The sequence below is a fragment of the Macrobrachium rosenbergii genome, chromosome 24 (assembly GCF_040412425.1).
Source record: "Macrobrachium rosenbergii isolate ZJJX-2024 chromosome 24, ASM4041242v1, whole genome shotgun sequence".
Lineage (NCBI taxonomy): Eukaryota > Metazoa > Arthropoda > Malacostraca > Decapoda > Palaemonidae > Macrobrachium > Macrobrachium rosenbergii.
The window spans coordinates 24,413,736-24,438,735 of NC_089764.1; the positions used below are offsets into that span (position 1 = coordinate 24,413,736).

The 25,000-nt window shown below is 35.0% G+C and overlaps 1 long non-coding RNA gene across 2 annotated transcripts in view; it reads left to right on the plus strand.

Annotated features, from left to right (window-relative positions):
* The window catches only part of LOC136851748 (uncharacterized), a 144,056-nt gene that overhangs the window by 52,075 nt on the left and 66,981 nt on the right, over positions 1-25,000 (plus strand). The window contains exons 1-3 of one of the 2 annotated variants that reach the window (XR_010856961.1): positions 4,304-4,473; positions 4,802-5,000; positions 8,247-8,407. This is a non-coding gene — a long non-coding RNA (uncharacterized lncRNA). Of the gene's footprint in view, positions 1-4,303; positions 4,474-4,801; positions 5,001-8,246; positions 8,408-25,000 lie in introns of those variants that run through there. The other variant, XR_010856962.1, reaches the window with a different exon arrangement.

Genomic DNA, 25,000 nt, shown 5'->3' on the forward strand with positions numbered 1-25,000 from the left:
TTCATAAAATCCTGAAAATCTAATTTTCATAAAATCCTGACCACTACATGAATGTGAATGCATTTGATTACAGCATGTAGAGTTTATTTTCAAATAGAGACTTTCGTTACTGTAAACATGAATTCATTTGTGCCCTGAAAAATCGTTCGTCAAAAGTGAATACATTATCTTGACCAAGTACCATGCTAGTGTTTTGCAAAGTAATCATGGTAATAACATTCTATAAATAACAGCCGAAATGATAATAATGAATGGGAAAAATCAATATAATTAAGATATTAATTGCAATATACCAAGGTTCAAAAAAAGGGAGGTCAACTCACGGGAGGCACAAAATTTGTCGCTTCTTGCGCATCCCGGATTATGACGTCACAGTAGATCCACCAGGCCTTGTTTTATCCCAGGTCGGCCTGCTGACTTGTCATTCGTTTACAAACTAAGCTGGTGATTGTTAGGAAAACATTTGTACTTCCCTGTTTTTATTAATTTAGTAGGTCTTGCGTCTTACCCGTAGTGGTACTGCTGTCAATTTTAACAGAATGTTAGAATGCTGTGCTGTGTACGGTTGTCCACAGAATTTGTAAAAACGAGGTGACAGTGTTAGTTTTCACTGCTTCCCTCAGAATGAAGAATTAAAACATTTCTTCCTACTATCTGCCGTATTGACCTTATGAGTTTTATTTAACATTTCTTCCCATTATCTACCGTATTTGACTTACAGTATGAGTTTTATTCAAGATTTCCTCCTATACTCTGCCGTATTATCTACCCACGTCTGGTAGTTTTGTACTAGGATATTTTGCTAATACTGTAGTTGTAGTAGTGTGAAATTAATCTTATTCAAAATAAGCAAGAATTTAACCAGGACAGGGCAACCCGTATAGAACCAACCACAACACACTTAAAAATGTTTACAGAAATCCTAGAGAGGAAAAAAAAAACTGCTTTGTACACGGGGACACGCACGCCACCCCTTCTTTTAAAACAACGCCAAACGACCCGATTAACAACGTTGATGATTTAGCACCGAAACGACTCCCAAATCACTGGTGTACTTTGGGAGCAAGGGTTTATTTCAGGACATGCAATGGCAAGCTCTAAGTCATTTCATATCCCCAACTGATTACTGGTTTGACTTGTTTAATTCTCGAGTCCCTTGCGATGAGAAACCAACAAGAAATGCATATGGGTTGAACTTGCAAACACAGAACTAAGTATTGGATAGCATGACCGATGCTGTATCATCCATGAGGGTCTGTGGAAGGAAAAGGATTTTACCAGTTTCAGAAAGGCTTGGTCATCTCTTTCAAATCTTTGCCTAAATTGCTTGACATGGTACCAAAAAGCAAATTTAATATTTCGTATAAATGAAGTTACAGGCTAAATCAGGATGTCTAGAACATCACCTGTGTCAGTTAAACAGCGGGTTAGATTACTTCTCCTAGGGGAAAAAATAGCCCCCTCATGGGATCAAATTATTATACTGATGGCAGTTGTGGTGGCAATACTTTATCATCTGGTTGTTTTTCTTATCTCCCTGTTGATGATACTGAATCTTTTCAACAGGATTTAAGCCTATCAGCAATGTTATTTTGCTTACCAAATAACTGGGATTCTGTTGGGGAAGAAATGACATCACATGCACCTCGGACCTAATAAGGTGGGGAGAAGCTGTAGAAGAAGGTCTAGAATATTTTCGAGACTTTACTATTCGTATTTTTTTCTGAATATGGGTTCTTTGGCACATATTCGCCAACAGGAGAAAACACGTGGATAAGTGCAATAAGCATAAAAGAGGAAAAGTTAAAAAAAAAACCATCAAACATTTTCGGAACAATTAAAAACCGAGAAACAATAGAAGAATAACGCGTAGAATACTTTCGAGACTTTACTATTCATAAATGTTCTGAATATGGGTTCCTTGTCACATATTCGCCAACAGGAGAAAACACGTGGATAAGTGTAATAAGCTTAAAAGAGGAAAAGTAAAAAAAAAAAAAAAGCCATCAAACATTTTCGGAACAGTTAAAATCCATGGAAAATATGTTTAAATATCATCATTGCAAAAATGGACTAAATCTCGGTAGTGGCACTATCAAAAAGCTATCTACCTATATTGGGCACTTTATTGTATTCCTTTGCTGAATGGTGTAATGACTAATTCTGTTCGTTGCCGTACTTTTTTCAGACTACGCATTCCGAACAGAGAAATGACTTCCTCCAGGAAAGTGGCAAGCTGCGAAAACTGTACATTTAAATGTAAATGTAAACCATGTGAGAATGAATGAAATGTAAACATAGTTTAAGTATGCACTTGTGTGTAGTTGAAATATTTTGTGTAGTTATGAAACAAATTGTAGTCGTATTTGCGTGTATATAGATATATACATACATACTTAGCCTATATATATATATATATATATATATATATATATATATATATATATATATATATATATATATATATATATATATATATATATATATATATATATATATATATATATATATATATATATATATATTTATATATACATACATATATATGTATACTTATATATGTATACTAATAGGGATTTTAATCTGCCACATATGGGTATTTGTACATGACAAATGATATATTTCTATGGCATCTCGTTTAAATGTAACAATAAACACTTTCAATTATATTGTAGAAATTTTTCTTATTGATCGACAGATTACATAATTTATATCAGCCTTTTCTTTGTCAGTTTCCTTATAACCCATGTTAAATGTCACAGAAAGTTCTATTCTCTCAACCACAAAACTCACTAACAGCTATGGCAGCACTATTTATGTATACTATACCTCCTAATTGCGTTCGCATTTTGGTCTGAGAAATAAGAAGCTGTCTCGGGAAAGGCTACCCGGTGAACCGAGAGTCTGTTCTGACGTCACAAATTAATCCACCGCCTGGCTCAACCCCAATTGACTTGCGTGTGGGTTGACCTCCCTTTTCTTTGGACCTTGCAATATCCACTTATAAATACCAATGGTTCTACTTTACTATGTTGTATAATACTAAAAGGGTAACCTTTAATCATTTATAATGCAAAATGAGGAAGGAGTGGAGTAAAAGTTAGGTATACCTTAGTTTAACCAGACCGCTGAGCTGATTAACAGCTCTCATAGGGCTGGCCCGAAGGTTTAGACTTCTTTTACGTGGCTAAGAACCAATTGGTTACCTAGCAACGGGACCTACAGCTTATTGTGGAATGCGAACCACATTATAGCGAGAAATGAATTTCTATCGCCAGAAATAGATTCCTCTAATTCTTCCTTGGCCGGCCGGAGAATCGAACCCGGGACTAGGAGAGTGCTAGCCGAGTACGATATCGACCCATCCAATGAGGAACTAGGAGTGGAGTAGAAGTTATGGAAAATAAGATTATAAAACATAGGTTAAGGCAGAAAAAATTAAGAAATGGAAGGGAAAAATGACAAGGAAAGAAGGAGATGGGGAATAAGCAGGATGAAAAGTAGTAGGATAAAAGGGATACGAATCAGAGTAAGGAGTAGAAGCAAAAGGACCAAGAGGATAAAAAAAGAAATAATAAAACAGAACACATGCCAAGTAACCGGGCAGTACAACCAAAGCGCTGCTTGCGAAGTCGTATATGGCCGGCAATTTCCAGCGTCGTAAATGGAATAAATTCGGTACTTTTCGCAGCCCGAAACCTGCCGTAAAGTGAGGAGATAAAACTGAGTTATACCGTTCCTTAATATCGTCTTTCCTTATCATTAAATTCACGGACGCCTGGAAGGAAATAGAACAAAATAAAAAGAAAATGAATGGAATTATCATGACACTGCGTGGTTATGATGGAGGTGGGAAAATTCCATGAAATTATTAGGTAGACAGTTTTTTTTTATTGTAAGAGTAGTAAGGAAATGGTAATAAAAAAGAATGAATTGTTTCATAACATGACAATTATGATGAGAGTGGGGAAGTAACCTTGAAGTGGGCATAACGCACCAGCGAATAAAATTGGTGATAATTATAAAGATGGAAAATAGGAAATAAAGTTAACAAATGCAGCAAAGCCGGCAAAAATCATACACGCAACACGCTTTACCATTCGAAGAAATATGGCGTCATAAAACACGAAGTACGCGATCAAGTAAGGGCTCTCAATACAGGCGTCGATCGGATCTTATGAAGTTATTGCCGATAGATGGCGGGCCAGTAGCCACTCCACTGCCTCCCCGTATTCAAAACTCCTTGGGAGCAGCTAAGCATGCCTGCGGTTAGTATAGCGCATTAGTGTGTTCTTTGGCGACGTAACAGTGCGGATAGCGGTCGATTTCGTGATACCTGTAGAGGTGGAACTAATTCCTCTCTGGTGGAACTTCTGATTGACGCTTGGTGGTTTCGAGGATGGCGTATAACAGAATTGTGTCGACCCATCCAGCATCTGCAGACCATGTTACTTAACGGTTATGCTTTAGCTTGTAAGAACTTCGTAGCTTCAGTTAATAGGAGTTTAATAGTTTTTGGATTAGGTTAGTTCATGTACGGTTGAATTAGGCTTATTCTTATTCTAAGTTTTTTTTTATATTTTAAAACTGAACAATTTAACTTTATTTTTTATATTTTGAATGTATCATGTGTTTTCCTAAAGATTTTGGCGCACTGACGATTATAGCAGATTTGAATATCATAAACTGAACTGCCTTTCGTGGACAACATTGAATAGCCTACTTGTCCTTGATTTTTTAAATTTCAGGTTTTAATCAATATCTGGTTTATTTTTGGTACTACAAATTTGATATTTTTCAGGAGCACGAGATTTGTGGTGGTCCATGATGATGTTCGTGATTTCAAAACTACGTTATGAAGCAAAGGTAACTTTTAAAGAAACGACACAGGCGAAATATAAAACTGAAGTCAAAACCCTTAAGCCAAGATGTTTTATCTCAAGATACACGGAAAAGGGTTTCTTCACTAACTAGGATTCGTTTATTAAAACCAAGATGAGGTACGCAGTAAACCAAACCAAACCAACCCCCTTTTTTTAACTCCACCCCTACAGGGGCGGTGCCCCCGTATGGGCGGAGGCCCCTCCCATGCCTTGTTCCATAGGTCTTAGGACCTATGGGCAGTGCATGGAAGGATCAAACAAACAAACAACCAAATAATTCATTTTTCCTTTCAGGTGACAAGTGAATCACTGTTAGCCATTTTTAGAATTTAACGTACCTTTTCTAATATAACTGCTTATAATGCAACTTTAGGGAATTTTTCATTTTCCCCAGAATTTTGCTAGAACTTGTGAGAATTTTTAATTTTTCTCCCAGAATTGTGCTGGTTTTAGTGAAAGACGTTTCAAAGTAAATTTAAAGTTTTGTATTCAAATTATGGTAATGAGCTAATTCAGAGTTAAGTTTCAGTAAGCTAAATTTTTCAAGAGATTAAAGTTAATACTGCTTTAGGTTATAGTCTAGGGATTTTAATTTCATAGTTCTAAAGTGATTAAATTGTACTTTTGCATCAGTACTTGTAACCTGAAAGGACGTTAACTTCTTAAAAACAACGTAACTTTGTGGCATTGCGTTGCTTTAAGCATAAAAATTTGACTTAATTCTTTTGTTCTTTTGATACAATTTTAATTTTAATTTGAAACGATGTTACGTACAAGTTGCTTCCGTTTGTTTGAAGTTCAAAGTAAGTTAAGCCATTTGTTAGTCCTTAAAAGAATGAGATTTATGATTCGTGCCAATAATACAATGAACAGACCTCTGTTTTCACTATAGTACAATAAGCAAACTTCTGTGCTTATTTGTGGCTATTATGCAATAAAACTTGCACCAGTAATAAGAAAATTGTCTGGGTTATTCCAGTAATGTTCAAAGCCAACAAGCCCCTAAACGCCCAGGCAACTAATGCCCGATTGACTAAAAACTTCCTGGCAAACTGACTTTGTAGTTGACCTCCCGTGATTTTTCTCTGCAGCTCTGCTTTCTTGACCTTTTTAGGGTCATGCCACCGGACACCTCACTTGTTACCCTTTAGAGTGCTTGAGGTCACCTGGTTGCTAACACCTGTTTTGCAGTATTTTTTTTTTTTAGCAGGTCTGGCCAGAGGCTTTAAATGCGGTTGGTCTGTACAGGAGAAATTTGGATCTGTTGCGAAGGGTTCAGTTCATCAAAGCTAATAACACCTTTCTTTTACTGGCTTTATTAGAATCTTTGATTTAAATATCTTTAGTACAAGTGCAACAAACATTTTCTGTGGTTTTTTTTTTTTTTTTTGAAATAGTGGATATCCATAGTGGAACTGCTGATTTTGCAATGTTTTTTTTTCCCAGAACTTTGTTGGTTTTATTAAAAATTTTAATATTAAAATTTTGTATTCAGAGCATTGGTAATGAGATAGTTATAATTAGGTTAAGGTAAACTTCAAAATTTTTAAAGACATTAAATTTACTATCGCTTGTATTAGTGTTAAACTTTTTTTAAAGACATTATTTAATTTTTATGTTAGTTAATTAAATATAATTTTCTTAATTAAATTTGATGGACGTTAACTTCTAAAAATGTTTTTAGATTAAGAAATTAACCTAACTTTTTGGCGTAATTATGTTTTTTTTTAGATGGGACTTTAATTTTGATGTTTTCAGACTTTATTTAACGTACTTATAGGTTCCATTTGCTTAGTTCAAAGCAACATACGCCATTTGTTAGTATTTAAGTGAATGAGATACATGCTAAGAATACAATGAATAGACCTCTGTTTTTTACCGTATCACAATGAACAAACCTATGCATAGCTGTAGCGATTCTGCAGTGAACAAAATTATACCAACAATAATAAAACTGGCCGGTTTAATTTCAGTTATGTTCAAGGTCAACAAACCCCTGAGAGTCCAGGTAGCAACGCCAGATTTACTAAATCCCGGCTGAGCTTTTGTAATTAACATCCTGTCATTTTGTTCGGCATTTGACCTCTTGACCTTTTATAGGGCCATTTTGGGTACCTCTGGTCACTTGGTTTGCTAACGCTTGTTTGGCAGCTTTTCAGCCGCTCTTCATTTCTCGCTGTAATGTGGTTCGGATTCCACAATAAGCTGTAGGTCCCGTTGCTAGGTAACCAATCGGTTCTTAGCCACGTAAAATAAGTCTAATCCTTCGGGCCAGTCCTAGGAGAGCTGTTAATCAGCTCAGTGGTCTGGTTAAACTAAGGTATACTTAACTTTTTCTGGTCTGAGGCTTTAAACGTGGTTGGTCTATGCAGGAGGAATTTGGATCTATTGCGAAGCGTTCAGTTCATCAAAATAATTTCATTTTACTGACTATACAGGATTCTTTGATTTAAATCATGTAGTTCTCTTACAACAAACGTTTTCTGCTGCAGCTTTTAAGTTGAGTATATGCTTACTAAAACAATGTTACTTTAGATAATGCAAGCAGAATGTTTCTGGTTTGATTTAAGAAATTTAGGCTGTCAGCAAAGCACTGGGGCCCTTTCGGCCATTCAGCACTAAGACAGTGAAATGGGGGAGTTGAAATGGTTGGACTAAAGATGAAATTATCCAGAAATTAGAGGAGTAGTTCAAGGATCTAAAGGCAGAACTGGGAGAAAACACCACAGTTGCAGCAAGAAGTAATAGTTGGAGAAGCTGGAAAGCAAAAGTGAAGAATGGAAACGAGAATGGAGGTTGAATGAAAGTTTGGAAAGTGGGTTCAGCTAGGGGCCCATGGGACGCTGAGAACAACCTTTAGTAATGCCTCAAGTGCGTCACGTCAGATGCACTGTCAGCGCTACACTCCTACGGGGCCTGAATACTGCTGTTATCCAAGAAATATTTTCTTTGTTTTACCCTGCAAGTTTTAAATGAGATGGGCCCATTAGGGAGTTAGTGGCCTCAGTGCATCTCACCTGGTGCTCTGTAGTCTTGTTAAAGGGTTATTTGCAACGTCTTCATGACCGTAGCTGCTCCCACATTTTAACCTTTTACTTTACCTCATACCCAGCTTCCTTTCTTCGGCCTTGCTGTTCAGCCACTCTAACTGTTACTTCTTAGTGTAACTGTGGGCTTGTCTCCCATTTCTACCTTTAGATCCTTGAATTTCATTTCCTTTTTGTTCTGGTTCTTTATCTTGCTGCCCAGCAATTCCAACTCCCTCTAGTCAGTGTCTTAAGCACTGAATGGCCGAAAGTGCTCCAGTGTTCGGCTGGACAAGCTTAATCAGCCCAAAGCTCCAATTTCATAATTTTCTTACAGCTCCACCCCCGCCTCCACTCCCAGTCCCCGGCCAGGCTACAAGCAGCAAACCAATACTACCAACAAGTGCTTTTCCTCCTCAACCCCAAGCAACTCCAACCAACCTCTCATGACACTTAAAGCTTAAAGCTTCCTTCAGTAATTTATCTGAAAATTAACAGGTTAGTGAAGTTGCATGTTTTAGTCATACTTGCATGTTTAATAATAGGACATTACGAGTTTTATAAAGATTCTAAAGATTCATTACGAGGGGATCATATAAAGAGGCATGTATAAAAATTACGTAACAATAGACTGTACACATATACAACATATATATATGTATATATGCACATAAAATATGTACATTTATTATATATATGTTATATATATACATATATGTGCATAAAATATACATTGTATATATTTATTATATATATATATATATATATATATATATATATATATATATATATATATATATATATAATATATATATATATATATATATATATATATATATATATATATATATATATATATATATATATATATATATGTATATATATATATATATATATATATATATATATATATATATATATATATATATATGTATATATATATGTATATATATATATATATATAATATTGATATATATATATATATAAATATATATATATATAGAGGACAAGTGTAATTTGAGGTTTCATGAAAAAAAGAACAAGACGTAAGATGTCACACAAAAACAACTGACCTTTTAGTAGTCACATACAAGAGAGCAGCAGAACTGAAAGTTTCAAAGAAACGACAGAATAATAGAGAGGCAGCTGCGTTAACAAACATTTCCTGTATTTCCAAACCTCGACAGAGAATGACGCAGGCAGTGCGATAAAGTATGCGAGAAAATAAAGTTTTTGATATAAAGGGTGATTCATGGTGTTCATGCAACAGAACTTTTTCATTCCCGTCTTGGCTGGACTTTACATTTCCTGTAAACTGCTAGAAACGTGTCTCTGAGTTGAGAAAAGAACTTGTAGCATCAGCCAGTGTAGGATAGATATTATAGTTATAAGAGATGTAATGAGCTCAAGTAAATCATTTTGGCCATGTCAGTATTAGTGTTTCTGTTTGGCCCACTTTTAAAAACATAACTATACCAATATATATATATATATATATATATATATATATATATATATATATATATATATATATATATATATATATATATATATATATATATATATATATACATATATATATATATGTATTGTATATATACACATATATAGGTATATATATTTTTATATATACATATATTTATATGTATTTTTATATACGTATATATTTATATTATACATGCATATATATATGTATGTATATGTATTATACATAATAAATATATACATATATTTACAGACTACATTCATATAAATTCATACAATTACTTCCATCCTAATTAACATGGTCGAAATGAAATATGGAAGCTCTTTGATCCCATGGCATAGAGATGGCCATATTAGAATTAGAGCGGTTTATATTTTCATTTTCATGAATATTTTTTCCGTTCGATGCACGCAAAACACTCCTGCTCCGGGACCCTGAAAAAAAAAATCAATCAATCAATCACTCAGTTATTTGGCTGGCTGACAGATACATACACGGCTGAGTTTACGTTTCCATTGCGCATATGTAATCGTCATTGGATAAGGGTTGGGCATTTTAGAAACAAGGTTCTATAAATAGACCTGTATATGCTCATTTGAGTGCATAGCTTGGTTGTAAATTTAAAAATGAAAATATTTTTCAAAAATCATATATATATGAGAAAGGGGAGAAAGGATACCTGTCACATTAAACAGTACAGGTGCATTCTGTGGCGTTTGTCGTAACAATTACACAAATATAAGAAAATTGAAGTTCAGTGCATTCCAGAATTCCATCGATGATTTATCTCTGAATCATTAAATAATCGTGAAAGGCTCAAATGTCCAGCTGGTAATAAAAGTAATAATTATTGTAAGATGACAATGGTGATAGCTAGAAATATCGGATGCACTTTAAAATCAGTTAATGAGATGAGCAGGGATGAGTGTTTTTTTAGTATAATGTTAGCTTTAAAGAGGAGTAGTCTAATTTTCGCAATAGTCTTTGCAAAAATAATGCAGTATTGATGTTTTGTTTAACAGACAGACGCACGCATATATACTGTGTATACATAGAGTCGTTCATATATTTATATATATATATATATATATATATATATATATATATATATATATATATACATTATATGTACATATGTATGTATATCTTTATATGTATATATATATATATATATTATATGTATATATAATTATGTATATATCATGAATATAATGTGTGCATGCAAGTAACAATTTGGCCAGTTAAGTCCAGTTCATTAGTCTTTACACCCATTTATTTTCATGAGGATTCGGAGAGAGAGAGAGAGAGAGAGAGAGAGAGAGAGAGAGAGAGAGAGAGAAGAGAACGTAGTGCAACGTGACTTTCACTTTGGTTGATATCTTCGGTTTCAACCAGGCATCCATCAATACAGGATTACCTTGGGGTCAACCAATCACCTTCAGTAAACTTTAAAACCTAACTTAACCAAAGCTTCTCATGCGATGAATGATGAACCAGCCTGGAACATTTAGTATGATAAATATAACCTTTCCTTGATTTAGTGGAGACAGAGCGAAACAAAAGAGAGAGAGAAAAAAGGTTTTTGGACTGAGTTAAAAGATAGACAGATAAAAAAGGAGAGAGAGGTGGGGACTGGTAATTAGATCTGTGATGTGTGTAAAGGACAGAGAGATAAAGAAAGAATAAAGACAAAATAAGAATGACAGAAAAATGGCAAAATAGGAGAGAGAGATTTAGAAAAAGATTTTAAGAAATTATAAGGAAAAGGAAGAAATGAGAGATAAAAGAGAGAGAGAGAGAGAGAGAGAGAGAGAGAGAGTCTTGTTTAGAAAAAGAGTGGGCAAGGGAGAAAGATAGAGAAAGGTAACAAGAATAAGGAAAAGGAAGAATTGAAAAATGAAGATAGATCGATAAAAAGATAGATAGATAGATAGATAGAGAGAGAGAGAGAGAGAGAGAGAGAGAGAGAGAGAGAGAGAGAGAGAAACCTAGCGCATCGTTTGGTCTGGAATGTCTTTTAAAGGTCGATGCAAATTCGGCTCAATTATTCAACCTCTTATTGCCAGACGACGCTTTACTTTTGGCCACGGAGATAAAAAAATAAAGATGAAATAAAGTTTCACTCGTTCTGACGTTTTTTTTCTTTTGAGGAATTCGGCAACTCGACGATTGTTTGTGCTCCTCAGATTTCATGCCTCCTCATTCGTGGATTTTGGTTAACAAAGGTGATGAGGATAGACCAAATGGCCCGGCTGAATGATTTGGGGATTTTACCTTTAAGGGAAGATTTGGGGAGTAGTGATGAAGAGAATGGGTGATACCTATGTGAAGAGAATAGGACTTACACGCATGCTATTTTTGTTCAGTTTTCATTGGGATCCATCTTGTCTTAACCTCAACAGATTTAACTAAGTAAATCATTCTTATCGCTAACACAGAATTGTAACTCCCACTGACGTAGAGCAAATGGCCTCACTTTATGAAGAATCGTCACAGAAGTTTTTATCTAATTGTACGAAAAAGGCAAAGTACCAGTAAGCAAGGAAACAAAAGATTATATAAAATAAATTGATTCAGATTTTAGGAAGATAAAGCGTAGGAAATACATGCGTGGTGGAATCACCAAAGTAATGTCTGGATAAAAAGGACAGTCAGCACAGTAATACCTGGATAAAAGGGACAGACAGATCACCAATGCCTGGATAAATGGGACAGTCGCCACAGTAATACCTGGAGGACAGTCACCACAGCAATGACTGGCCAAAATGGACAGTCAGCACAGTAATGCCTGGATGAAAGTGACAGTCAGCACAGTAATACCTGGATAAAATGGACAGTCAGCACAGTAATACCTGGATAAATGGGGACAGTCTGCACAGTAGTACATGGGTAAATGTGAGATTCAGCACAGTAATATCTGGATAAGAGGGACGGTCACCACAGTAATATCTGGGTAAATGGGACAGTCAGAAAAGTAATGCTTGGATGAAAGGGACACTTAGTACAGTAATTTCTGGACATAAGGTCCAGTCACGACAGTAATACCTGGATGAAAGGGACAGACTGCACAGTAATATTTGGATAAAAGGGACAGTCACCACAGTAATATTGGGATAAAAGGGACAGTCAGCACAGTAACACCTGGATAAAAGGGGCAGTCAGTACAGTAATACCTGGATAAACGGGACAGTCACTACTGTAATATACGGATAAAAGGGGAGGTCAGAACACTAATACCTGGATAAATGAAACAGGAGTACAGTAATACTTGGATAAAAGGGACAGTCACCACAGTAATGCATGGATAGATGGGACAGTCACCACAGTAATACCTGGAAAGATGGGACAGTCAGTACAGTAATACCTGGTTAAAAGGGACAGTCAGTACAGTAATACATGGATAAAAGGGACAGTCACCACAGTAATACATGGACAAATTGGGTAGTCACTACAGTAATATCTGGATAAATAGGACAGGCAGCACTAGGAGGTGCAGGAAAATTGTTTTGGAGTCCTTCAAAGTTTTCCCAGGTAGCGCCGGGTTGGTGAGCTAGTATATATATATATATATATATATATATATATATATATATATATATATATATATATTTTTTTTTTTTTTTTTTTTCAGTAGTTCACATGTGACGTTTATGCTCTCGAACATTTGGTCATGAGTACCTCTTAATAGCCAGTTACTTTCAAATTAGCAAGAACTTACACCCTAGGGAGATATTACTTGGGATGCCTCTGGTATTTTTGATATGTATATGTGCAGTATATATATATTATATATATATTTATACTGTATAATTGGTAATTTCGTATACATTCCCAAATATACTAAAGTATATACATATATGACAGTTCGTTACTAGTGCAAAAGAGAAATATCACCGGTAATTTCTAATTGTTATTTTTCTCTTCTGCAATGTTGAAAATGACATGATTTGTACAGAAAACTGGTCCATCAAAAAAGAAAACAAAGTTTTATGTATAGAAAGTCACCATAATTCCTTTCACTTTCCCATTTTTAGTATTCTGTAAAAGAAAAATATTAAGATGGTGTTGTCTGTCCGTCCGCACTTTTTCTGTCCGCCCTCAGATCTTAAAAGCTACTGAGGCTAGAGGGCTGCAAATTGGTATGTTGATCACCCACCCTCCAATCATCAAACATACCAAATTGCAGCCCGGTAGCCTGAATAGTTTTTTTTTTTTTTAGGGTTAAAGTTAGCCATGATCGTGCGTCTGGCAGCGCTGTAGGACAGACCACCACCGGGCCGTGGCTGAAAGTTTCAAGGGCTGCGGCTCTTATAGCATTATACACTGTACAATACACAGGTCCAAGCCATCTCCTCCTTCCTTCATCATCTCATCAACATATGGAACTAATATTTAAAGACTTCCTTGTGCTACAGAAAACTCGATTGCGCAGAAGTTTCTTCGGCGCAATTTTTACTTGTTATTGAATTGATGCGACTCTAAAGTTTTGTAGTACTTGATTTCTAACCGTAGTCCGCTGACTTAAAAAGGAGGAAGAGGCTACAGTAAAATAGGGAAAATATTACCACGACTAGCAGCCTTCTTTATTTATATTGCCAAGTAAAAATTATGGGAGTCGCACAGTAATGTTTCTTCTAAACAGACCAATTTTTCCCCCTTTAATGGAAGGTTGTTTTTGGCGAGAGTTATATAAAACTACATTGCGTAATAAGTCAGGTCTTACCGTACAGCAGCACTGTCAAGGCCTAGAGATTACTTGAAAATTTTCTGTAATTCGAAAAAGCGTAATAAAAACATTTTTTAGATCTTATTTCCGATTTCCAAACTTTTAAGCGCCATGGAACTTCACCCATCCATTAACTCGAGAGAGAGAGAGAGAGAGAGAGAGAGAGAGAGAGAGAGAGATTTTAGCGATAAATTTTGACTGAAATGGAATGCTTGTCCTAGATCATAAGATAGAAAGAGAGAGAGAGAGATTTTATAGTTACTTTTTCAGTGAAATGGATTGCTTCCCCAAGGGAAAGAGAGAGAAAGTTAAAGGGACAGAAAAAAGAAACAAGTTTAAAATAAAGACAAACGAAAAGACACAAACACACACACACACACACATAGTACAGAAAAATTTCGATGTGTGTAATCAAGAGAAACGGAGAGAGATTATTTCATGAGTATCCTATGAATTTTCCAACCCGGTGGGTGTGATGATTACCTCGTCGAGGCCTTTCAATCTGATGCTATACATCCTGACGAAGAAATGAACACGCAAGTCTGTTGCCTGTTCTTTCGCCATCATTCTTTCCTTCTCTCAATCCCAGCTGCGACCCACAACAGGCAGCTAACAGCTGGGTACTTAATTCGCTGATGAGCTTTAAAGGGATATTCTGGATTTTAGGCGCTTACCACCGTGCCACGAGGCTAGATGGAAATATAAATAGCTGAACACTGCAAATGTAAATTCATAAACAAACACAAACAGAGATTAAAAGAAAGAAAATTTCTCTCTCTCTCTCTCTCTCTCTCTCTCTCTCTCTCTCTCTCTCTCTCTCTCTCTCTCTCTCTCTATATATATATATATATATATATATATATATATATATATATATATATATATATATTATATATATATGTACATATATACACAAATGTACCTATATATATATATATATATATATATATATATATATATATATATATATATATATAATATATATATATATACATATATTATATATATATATGTACATATATACACAAATGTACCTATATATATATATATATATATATATATATATATATATATATATATATATATATATATATATATATATATATATATATATATAGAGAGAGAGAGAGAGAGAGAGAGAGAGAGAGAGAGAGAGAGAGAGAGAGAGAGAAAGAGATTTTCCCCCATCAGTATGAGGGTCAGGGAAACTCTCTAATGAAAGTTTTTCCAAACTTCTGTAGCTTATAGTTATCTTGCTGGCTCGTAGTTGGGACGTTTAACAAAGCTTATTTTCGAGGGAGAAAGTTTCGGAAACAGATTTATTTTCTTGTATTTCTGCGGCTCTTTGTTTTTCTTTGTTGGATCTAATGTACGCGGAAGTTAGTAAAAGCCCCGTTCATATTGTCTACGCACTTCTTTTGTATATATTGGTAAAAACAAACATTTGAGCAAACACACACACACATATATATAAATACATACACACATATATATACAGTATATATATATATATATATATATATATATATATAATATATATATATATATATATATATATATATATATATATATATATATATATATATATATATATATATATATATATATATATATATATATATATATATATATACATACATCATATACACATCTATTTATATATGCATTTATACAAATGCTTACGTTTGTGATAGAAACAGAAACATTTATTCAAATGCATGTACATATATATACTTGTATATATATACATATATATATGCATATACATATACACATATACATACTGAACACATATGTACTGTACGTGTGTGAGTGCTTCTTTCTGATGGTCACAACAATCACGTAACCTGTAAAATTTAGTTGATTTTTTATCCAATTATCTTTAAATAGCCTAATTGCCTTTTGTCGGATATAGCGTACACAGAAGTTAGTAAAACCTCCTTTACTTGTGTTCATACATTCTTTCCGAATATTCAAAGCGTACAATTACACGCCCTCACAGAATTTATATATATATATATATATATATATATATATATATATATATATATATATATATATATATATATATATATATATATATATATATATATATATATATATATATATATATATATATATATATATATATATATATATATATATATATATATATTTGTTCCACACATAAAGATAAGAATTTTGACACTATACGTACGCGTATTTTGTATATCTGATGAAACCTCCTTGCAAAAATGTACTTGACATAATAAAATTCCGTTTCTCTGTTGACACATGTCAATTACGCTACCGAATTCATATACCTCTTTTGGGGAAGATTTAAGAAAAACGATATATATAAAAATTCTCCCCCATTGTAATATTTCAAAGCGAAAAAATCTATGAACATATTCACCCCTATTCGCAGTCGACTATATCACAGGTATAGGAATAGAGGAGGACGTAATCCTCTATTAAATCGGTTCTAATCCCATATCAAAGGCTGGTAACGTCTATTCTCACCCCTTATTGGTTCGGGAGGGGAACACGGCCCGTGGCGTGAGGGGCTGAATGCTCAAATTAGCCTTCGCGTCTCCTCAATAGTTGAGCGGGCAGATCTATTGATCTTTTTTTTTTTTTCCCTTGCCTTACCTGAAGGTGGGTGACACAGGGGGAATGGGAATTTTTTGGATAAAAGTGAGTGCTTTTTCATTTATGTATTTTTATATTCAAATACTTGGAATTTTGCATGAAACAAGAACTTAAGATTGTATGTGATCAGCACAAGGGAATTCAAAGAGCTTGGTGACAAGAATTTAGGAGTTTTCGTGATAAGATTTATTACGATTTATAACAGAAGCAGTAGTGAGTTTTTATTACCAGTTAATGAAAGTGTCCAGTCGCGGGAATTTCGTTTTCAACAGAAGGAAAATATGTGTTTTGGAACTTGAAGATAAAACATTTCAGTAATAGAGATGATCATTTTTAATAGAAATAATTACAGCGATGGGCTTAAATGGATTTGGAACCTTTGATATAGGAAATTACGATTGTATATCAAAATGAATATATCCCGTCCACATTTTCCCGAGACGTAACCGAAAAAAGCTGGACGCCTGTCTAAAAAAATTGACCATAGAATTTTCTTGAAAATAATCTCATCATGATTCCCGCACCTAAATTACTCTCTAGATGCCATTATAACCTAACTTTACTTGGGGGCATGGCAAAAAAAAACGGGTCTGGTGCAACTATACTAGAATACATCTCAGGAATTTGAGCTCTTCCAGTGTATTCGAGTATAAAAAACATCTGTGGGGCACCAGGACAGCGAATAATATGCCGTAACTTAGAAAGTTTATTTATTAAGAATCACAGTGAAAACTTTCATTGAACTGTATAATATGAAATATAACCAAATAGGAAGGAATGGTTATGATAGCTTTAATGGCAGATTTGTGCTTTAGTTACTCTGCTGCAGTTTATTATACTTTACAGATAGTTTTTATTGCAGTTTTCAGTCAGTAGTTTTATTCCTGGAAATTAGTAATGGTAGTGACTAGGCTTTTTTGGCATTCAGTGTTTAAGATAATAGCTAAAAAAAATAAGACGTTGAATGGTAAAAACTGAGAGAATAAGACGTTGAGTGGTCATTCTCGTATATGGTATCTGTTCAGTCAAAAAGTAACCGTATATTTTGCATATAGAGCAAGATCGATCGCTTCAAAGACTCCGTAGGGGGTTAGTGCCCGTCAGTACACCTCACGGGATGTACTGTAGGCATTACCAAAGGTTCTTAGTAACGTCCCTTCGGCCCCTAGCTGCAACCCCTTTCATTCCTTTTACTGTACCTCCATTCATATTGTCTTCCTTCCATCTTGCTATTCACCCTCTCCTAACAATTATTTCAGTGCACCTGCGAGGTTTTCCTCCCGTTATACCTTTCAAATCTACCTTCTCTCAGTTTCTTTTCAGCGCTGAATGACCTCATAGGTCCCAGTGCTTGGCCTTTGGCCTAAACTCTACATTCCATTTCATTCCATCACTTCAAAGATATCAACGCATTTTCTGTTGTTTCCATGAGCCCAAAGGATTCTTGAAACTTATGCGTCTTTAGAGTTGTTCTTGCTGTTAACAAAACAACTACGTGTAGGTTAATGCTTTATAATTTTTATTTTTTTTTATTTTTCAGAATACCTCAAACTGAGCCTTAGTACACATGGCTCAAAAGCTTCCCATGTGGCCAGTAATGAAATTGTCATTATGAATCTCACGTAATCCAATGAATTAGAATTTTATCGAAACCTGGATATAGGTTTTGTAGAGTTTTTTCTGTTTATTTTCTATTTAGCATTCGTAAGTAGATGCCACAGTTACTTTTGGTAAGATTGCTTGGCTATCGCAATTTATTATTATTATTATTATTATTATTATTATTATTATTATTATTATTATTATTATTATTATTATTATTATTATTATTATTATCTGTCTTCTAATAGAAATCCAGACCTAACAAAAAGGCTTACTGTACATAACAGTATTCAACTAGTTTCCTTACTGATAGTTATTGCGGGTGCTCGTCTCTTAATATCCTTATTTTGTATGCCTGTCATAACTGAACTATTTGAAATTATATTTTAATTGTAATCCATACAACTTGAATGTTGTTTGTCTAGATTTATATTTTGCAATGATTTGTTGCTGGTGGGTCTAATTTTTATATTGATGTTTAACGATACCTCTTGTACTGTATACTTGAGGTTCCAGTCATACCGGTTTTTCAGACTTTAAGTTTTAACACCTGTAAATATTCTGAATATACTATGCACTTGACGTTCTTTGACGTATTAAGGATATTGTCACACACAATTGGCATGTTTACAGAATAACTGAAATTTGTTTCAAAGGTTAAAGACAGTGAATTCCAAGTATATTGAGAAATATTGTTCGATATATTTGACTCTTATCTATATGTGCTATAAATTTCATCAGCTGATTTAACTGTGAAATAATTTAAATATCACTTTCACTATATTCGTTCTGTGTAAATAATCAACTGTGTTGTCGTTTCTGATTCACAGGTTATTGACTATAATAATTCAGTAATGCTTAAAAACGAGTACATACTTCAATTCTAAACCGTAGTTATAACCCGCATTTTCTTCACGAATTGCGTTGGTTTGGCACCTTCGAGGCAATTCGATGAATAATTCACGGTTGATCTTTCTCTTGAGCTGACGATACGGTAACTTATTGATACCTCGTCCTTTCTGTTTATTCCTGCCCGCGTCTGGTGGTAGCAACTTTTGTGGATAACTCGCAGTTTGGGAATCAAAGTTACTTTTCGTTTTCTGTGGATATTTGTGTTTGTAGATACTACAGATTTTTTTTAATATATTTTATTTATTGTAAGCTAAAAGGTTACCGAGTATTAACTTTGTTTAGACAAAGTTGGTTTGAATCTGTTTATGCACAACTTTGTTACGGAGGTCTGCTTTCATGCTTGGCTTCAAGTTAATCGATCATTGCTTTCATATGACGTCGTCTGTCGGTTGGGAATATGATCAGTTCTCGTCCTGATTTCATAGCAGAAGACTTGTTTTTATGTCTGGATCAGTTTTTATTCATATTTTTCTGTGGCCTCGAAACAGTGACTTGAGATCAAACCTGAATGCTTGCTTGATAATACTGCATGTAAATAAATACCTCATCCGCTTGAATATAAATGCCCCTTGACATGTAATTATTGATCATGGTATTTGAATATATATTATATAAGTCCGTATGAATATAATAAAAATCATTGGCGATAGAATCTGACACTCAAAAGAAGAATATATGAAATACATTATTACTGAAGAAACAAATAAATTACTAAAAAAGCAATACAATACAAGTTACTAGTACGTATTTATTATATTGTTTGGATTAACACTTGTTGCGCCACCGATGTATTCAGCTCTGTTTCCTCTTCATCAATATGCCAGAACATGTGTTGATCCAATAAACAGGCTTAAATAGGCCTAATGACTCAGATCTGATTTCACGGCTGCTGAGCTGCCGACCGTAAATTAACACGAAACTCTCCCCTTCGGAGGAGAGAAACAAATTGTTGACATCGCTAAAGATAACTTTGACAAATATCTTAATGAACGCTGAATGGGAGTAAGCCTAAAGGCAAGTTGAAGTTATTCTCTCTCTCTCTCTCTCTCTCTCTCTCTCTCTCTCTCTCTCTCTCTCTCTCTCTCTCTCTCTCGATCAGGGAATGACGGGAGTTGTTTGGTCAATTTGTCGGTCCTTGTCTTAGCAGTGAAATATAATCTCTCTCTCTCTCTCTCTCTCTCTCTCTCTCTCTCTCTCTCTCTCTCTCTCTCTCTCTCCGATCAGGGGAATGACGGGAGTTGTAAAGTCGATTTGTCAGTTCTTGCCTTAAAAGTTAAGTTTCTTCTCTCTCTCTCTCTCTCTCTCAGGAGAATTACGGGAGGTGTATGGTCAGTTTGTCACCTCTTTTCTTAACAGTGAAACATTATTTCTCTCTCTCTCTCTCTCTCTCTCTCTCTCTCTCTCTCTCTCTCTCTCTCTCTCTCTCTCTCTCTCTCTCTGTTTTTCTTTATTGATTATCTTTCCTGAAGAACTTTTCTCATATATCCGTTAGATAGACACTTTAAATAATATGTAATAAAAATAATGTGCAATGTTATTGTACATATTAATTTTGTTTTCTGTGCAAACCAAAAATAATCTACAAGTTGTAAAGTAAAATTTACTTTTACGATTGCCGCGTTCAGTCCAGGGTCAGGAACTTTTACCACTGGCCCCTAATAAGTATGCAGAATGGACATAACATGGTCTGAGCTTCGGGACGGTACGTAATGTCCTTGGGGACGGGATTTGCCCTCTCTATCTTCTCTTTCATTACTGTTGATTTTATAGTATGGGCGCAATAATAAACAAAGATGCGTGTTCTAAATTCCTTTTATTTTAATGTAACCATCAATTGCACCTGTGATCTTTGAGTTTTCATGTCTCGTAGATCATCACATGGGCTGCATTAGTGTCTGGTAGATGGAACACTGTCATTCATTAATTTTTCGGTGACAGAACCCCGTGAATAATTAATTAATTATTTTTTTGATTTTGCTTTCAATAATTGTGTTAGTAATTTGGCCGAGACCATCTATTGAAGTTCTTTAGTCGAATAGGTCTGTATAGTGTTATCAAACAGTTTTCGGATATGATTTCATTGCAAGGCTAACGAGAGATTTACATTCCTTCTCCAACAGGTAAATTTATATATGCTGTTGATTATATATTAGTACAGTACTGCTCTTTGTAACCAGAGATGATGTCAGGTTTGACCGTTTGACTTGCAATAGGTGTCTAATTTTTCCCTTTTGTGGGGATTAAAGGAAACAATCTCCCCCTTTTCCCTCGCCTCTCATTATGCTTTTCGTGGCCTATTCCTATTCCTCGTGGATGTAAACTGCATTGCATCTCGTTTTCCCTGTGCATGGAAACTGCATTGCATCTCGTTTTCCTTATGCAAGTTAACTTCTCTGTATCTCGCTCTCCTCGTGCATGGAAACTGCAATGCATCTCGTTTTCCTCATGCATGGAAACTGCAATGCATCTCGTTTTCCTTGTGCATGGAAACTGCATTGCATCTCGTTTTCCTTGTGCATGGAAACTGCATTGCATCTCGTTTTCCTTATGCAAGTTAACCTCTGCATCTCGCTCTCCTCATGCATGGAAACTGCAATGCATCTCGTTTTCCTCATGCATGGAAACTGCAATGCATCTCGTTTTCCTCATTCATGGAAACTGCACTGCATCTCGTTTTCCTCATGCATGGAAACTGCAATGCATCTCGTTTTCTTCATGCATGGCATCTGCACTGCTTCTCGTTTTCCTCACGCATGGAAACTGCACTGCTTCTTGTTTTCATCATGCATGAAAGCTGCACTGCTTCTCGTTTTCCTCATGCAAAGAAACTACAGTGCATCTCGTTTCCTCATGCATAGAAACTGCGATGCATCTCGTTTTTCTCATGCTTGGAAATTACAATGCATCTCGTTTTCCTCTTGCATGTTAACTTCCCTGCATCTCGTTTTCCCCATGGATGTAACCTACGTTGCATCTCTTTTCCTCATGCATGAAAACTACATTGCATCTCGTTCTCCTCATGCATGAAAACTGCATTGCATCTCGTTTTCCTCATGCATGTAAACTGCAATGCATCTCGTTTTCCTCGTGCACGTAAACTGCACTGCATCTTGTTTTCCTCGTGCGCGTAAATGGGTGAATGAAAGTATGTATTTGTTAGAAACCATCTTCCTTACCATGGGATAAAAATTTTCCCATCAGGAAGTTATTTGCTTGTTTCTTGATGGTATGTATGCTTAAGATTGTCCTCTCTTACAAACTACACTCCCGTCAAGAAATAAAATAACTCATAGATTGCTTATAAAGCAGTAGTATTTCGTATTGTAAGGCGTATCAGTACAACAGTCGCACGATCATAATTTTTTATTCGTGGTAAATACATCTTTAGTAGTATGATACCATCGAAGTGTGTTGGGCATGGTAATAATTTTGTAGTTGGTCTTAAAATACCGTTTTCTTTTATGGCAATGGTACGTTTTCGTTTTCAGTGGCCATCATGATAGAGGTGACTAAATAAAATGTATTTCCATTTGTTCAAGTTAGCATTTCAGGCAGTTTATTGAACGACCATCGAAGTCTGTTTCCTAAAGATTCCCAGCAGTGTTTTACTAGGTGAAAAATAGCAGTTGTTTAAATATGACACATTTATCTTAGTTTCGGTTATGGAATATTAGAATCAAGTCAGAAGTATGGTCATTTACTCATCAGCAGTGTAAATTGGCTAAGAGTGAGTGAACTATGAATGAATTAAAATAATTCCCAATCCCTTAATAGTAGTGTATCAACATATCTTGTAACTAATATTCGAATGTTTTAAAAAATACATTTTCTTAGCATATAATTTAACATTCTTCATTTTAATACGAGTTTTATTATTATTTTTTTTCCATTTCCGAGCGAAACAATGTTTACTTTCTACACCTGGGAATTAATTAATATAATTGTTGTAGTGAATATTTTTTTCTGTGGTTTATGGATATCAGGTAAAACTTTAGTTGCGCGGCCTGATTCCCGCCAGTCGCCGACCGGGACAGATTTCTCATAACCTTTCCTTTAATGCCAGGTCCTGACCTACCAAGATCTTAACCACCCAACCTAACTTAGGGCAACGTGACCTGACCTGGCGGGGGGAGCTGTCCTGGTCGGCAACTGACGGGATATCCTGTTACTGTTCCGATACTCACTTAACTGTCATTATATTCATTATTTTCATTTTGACAAATATAACCCTAATTCTCTTTGATTAGCAAGAAATATAAAGAACAGGAAAGGAAAACTTGTCTTCTGATCATTCCAGGGAAGCAGTATTGGCTAAAAATACAAAATGTAGTTTTGGCAGATAGTTAAAACATTCACTGCTAAAGCGCAAAAAGAGATTGCATTTACCTTAGCTTTATTAAATATTAGGAACATATATATATATAATATATATATATATATATATATATATATATATATAATATATATATATATATATATATATATATATATATATATATATATATATATATATATATATATTTGTTATTTGTTTGTGGAGATTATAATGCAAAGCACAGAGTGTGGCTGAATTCAAATTCCACAGATCAACGTGGTCTGTCTGCTCTTGACTCTGTGCATCCTCCGATTTTACCCAACTAATTGAGGAACCCAAGCATATTTCTGGTAATAGACCTCATATTCACAGATGTTCCAGCTATTGTTAAGCCCTAGGACTGTGAATATATAGGCACTTCTGATCATCATGCCATTGAGATGGATGTACATGTTAATTATTTTATTCCTAATTCCACTATTGGAAAAATGGTCTGGCTGAAATCTAGAGCCAGTTGGGATCACGTTATTGAAGCTTACCAGATAGTTAATATTTCAGATTCTGTATCAGAACCTGATCCCAAGAAGAAATTAAATGAAATGCTGATGGCTATTTTAATAAGGTGTCTCTGGAAAGGTCATCAAACTCAGGACATATGACCACCAGCCATGGTTTGATGATACATGTAGACGAGCTTACCACTTGGAGACGAAATTGTTCACATGGAAATTACACCATTTTAGTCGAGTGTCATCATGCTGCGAATAGAACTTACGATGCAACCGAGAGAAATTACAATAGTTGCTTGAAGAGGAAAGTTGAAGAAATTACTCAGCCTCCTTTGTGGAAGACGAAAATTGGCATCATCTATCTTTGGGTCAGGCTTGCCTTCCATTCCACCAATACTAACAGACGATGGTAGATTGGTTACTGGCCCTAGGGAAGAGGCTGAACTACTTCATCAAGCTTTTGAGGCTAAGCAATCAGCTGAGGATGTCCCTCTCCCTGATACTTGTCATCCTGAACCTATTCTTACAAAGTTTTCATTTTGCTCTAGGGAAGTTAAGAAAATTCTGGATAATCTTGATAACTGGGGTTGAGTAGATCGTGATGGGTTCTTCTCTTTGTTTTTTAAAAAAGTTTCTAGTGTTGTCTCCCGAGATTAGCATATTCTATAGATTTTTATGTCGATGTAATATCTTTGAGGATGGGCGCAAGCTTAGCAATACAGTGCCAGTTCCAGAGAGTGGCATATCTGCAGACTGCAGTAACTACAGTCCAATTCCTTTTCTCCTTCTGTTCTCCAAAGTTGCTGAAAAACTTATTTTTAAACCACTATAAAAGTATGTGGAATCTAAAGGATTGTTAGCTGACAGTCTATATGCATATAGGAAGCAGTTAGGTACCTACGATGCTCT